This window comes from Lynx canadensis, chromosome D4 (assembly GCF_007474595.2).
Source record: "Lynx canadensis isolate LIC74 chromosome D4, mLynCan4.pri.v2, whole genome shotgun sequence".
NCBI classification, from domain to species: domain Eukaryota; kingdom Metazoa; phylum Chordata; class Mammalia; order Carnivora; family Felidae; genus Lynx; species Lynx canadensis.
The window spans coordinates 1847598-1850105 of record NC_044315.2 but is presented as its reverse complement, the minus strand read 5'-3'; the positions used below and the strand labels follow the sequence as shown (position 1 = coordinate 1850105).

Genomic DNA, 2508 nt, shown 5'->3' with positions numbered 1-2508 from the left:
AGTTAGGGGTGACCAGGCGTGCAGCAGAAGCAGAAGTAGGAGTCATTGGGTGGGGCCTCTGGGAAAGGGCTTAAAGAGGGGCCGGTGCCTGCAGGGCCAGTCTTCACCCTTGTTTCCCATTCCTCATCCGTCCCGCTGGGCCGCGTCGGTGCCCACGGGGGTGCCCACGTGGGTGCCCACGTGGGGCAGCACCTTGTGACCGTGTGTGACAGGGCACACCCAGCACTGAACAAGAGGGCAGAGCACCGAGGACCCTCTGGATGTCTCCGTAAGAAAACAGAACCCTCACTTTTCAAAAGCCACGGCTCATGGGTTTTTATTATAATCAGATGCAGACCCTTGTTGAAAGAGTGGCAAAAATAGAAGAATGCGCCCAAATAATTTTGAGGGGAATGAACCTCAGCCCCACCCGTTGTGATAGTGCTGGAAACAGTCACAATCTCCTGCTCTGGGATGTCCGCGGCCACAGCGCCTCCCTGTCTGGTCCCCCTGTCCGTCACCCGCTGGTCCTGTGAACCTCAGCCCCGGGTCAGCTCTGGGACTAGTCTTCCCTTGCGGGAGGCGTGGTGACATCCCACAGACCCTGGCGTCATCTGGGACCTAACGTCTGCATATAGTCCTGTGTCTGAGACTCCGGCTCGTGGAAAAGGGATCACGGGTTCTGGAGGCAACGGCGTCAGAGGACGGTTCCCTGGGCTGCCGACCACACCGCACACGATGGGCGCCACACACGCTGAGCTCGCCCTACCCGCACCTCCCCCTGACTCCGGCAGTGGCGGGTTCTTGCGCCTGACACGTTGCTACAGGTCTTGTGTGTCACCGTAGGTCACCCTGGTCACACATCCTAACATCATATGCCAACCTGGAAATGACGTGACTCTCCCCTGCTGAGAGCACACCAGGAGTCGCCGGTCCGAAGCCGTTTGCAGGCTGCCCGTCGAGCGGACAAACAGATATGCCTGCCATCCTTCATCGCCATTCGTCGCCTGCCCCGCGGTGCCAAGGGGTCTTATTTGCCCCACTGGGCTGATCCTCCTGAGGGCAACCAACGTGGACAGACAGGACACGTACACACGTATACACGGGTCCCGGGTGCTGACGGACCTGGAGAAAGACGGAAGGATGCGCAGCCGGTGGGGGCAACAGCAGAAGGTCCGGGAGGAGGCGGCCCTGAGCTTGCGGTGCTCTGGGAGGGCGTCTCGGAGACGCTGTCCACCAAGGACAGGACAGAACGATGGTCGAGCAGCGGTCTCGTCTGAGGGAAGGCTGTCCAGGCAGAAAGGCCACGGGGACAAAGGGAGCCGTCAGGCCATGAGGCTGAGACGCGGCCCGGCTCAGAGGGCGGGTGTGGAGGGTGGAGGGCCAGGGGTCCAGACTGTGGATTCATTCGCAGTATGTGGCCCCCCCCACCCCGCCAGCAGGTGGGCATTTTGAACGTGGGAACGGCAGAAGCCGGCTGTTAGTGGGAGCCACTGCAGTGTCCAGGCCAGAGAGGGCGGGCTGCCGGGGAGGGGACATGTCTGGTGAGGGAACAGGGGGCGCAGCGAGGCCGGGGCACTGCGGGGGCAGCGGCAGAGGCGAGCCACAGAAGCGGGGACAGCCGGGAGAGGCCAAGCGGCCGTGCCCACTCTCACCAGTCTGGAAAGTGCTAGGGCCATGGACAGGAGGGTTTCCTGGGTGGGGAGGGGGCTCTCGAAGGCCAGAGAGAAAGCAGTGGGCAAAGAGCAGGCCAACGATCTCATCTGTTTCCGTCACGCACTTGGGTCTTGTAAGATTTTAAATCCCTCTTTCTGTTTCTCTTGACTTTTTAGTATTAGTTTGGTAGTTCCTTCGCTTCCAGAAAACTTACAGTTCCATCCTACACAAGAAATATTAAATGCCACAAGTGGTGGGCTTTCTTACACTTGTCAAATGATCTATTTTGTGATAAATATAAAATGATGTATTTTCTAAGTAATTTAGGCTCCGCGTAGAGAACAGAGCCACAACTACAACAATAAAAAATGTAACACGGATTCCAACACTGAATGAGTCATCTGAATTTCTGTGTTTATGATAAGGAATAGGCGACACAGTGAGATTGTTTTGGAACCGGACCAAAACTCCCAAGGAGAAGCCCACGAAAGAACAGCCTTGCTTACTTATGTCCCCAACCCCTATCTCATTTAAAATACGACTGGATTTGGGGCACCTGGGTGGCTCAGTCGGTTGAGCGTCCGACTTCGGCTCAGGTCATGATCTCACAGTTCGTGAGTTCAAGCCCCGCGTCGGACTCTGTGCTGACAGTTCGGAGCTTGGCGCCTGCTTCGGATTCTCTCTCTCTCTCTCTCTCTCTCTCTCTCTCTCTCTCTCTGCCCCTCCCCCACTCATGCTCTGCTCTCTCTTTCAGAAATAAATAAACATTAAAAAAAAATACAACTGGATTCCCGCCGGGAGTGAGCTGGGAGTGGGACCACTTGGCATGTGTACCGTGTGGCCAGCACCCAGACCTATTGGTGTTTGTCCCTC

General features: G+C 57.1%; 1 long non-coding RNA gene across 1 annotated transcript; it reads right to left on the bottom strand.

Annotated features, from left to right (window-relative positions):
- Positions 1-300: 300 nt before the first annotated feature.
- Positions 301-2217, bottom strand: LOC115500001. The gene is made up of 2 exons (XR_003964336.1): positions 1635-2217; positions 301-1266 (listed from the first exon to the last, which is right to left on the bottom strand). It is a non-coding gene; the product is annotated as an uncharacterized LOC115500001 (long non-coding RNA).
- Positions 2218-2508: the final 291 nt, after the last annotated feature.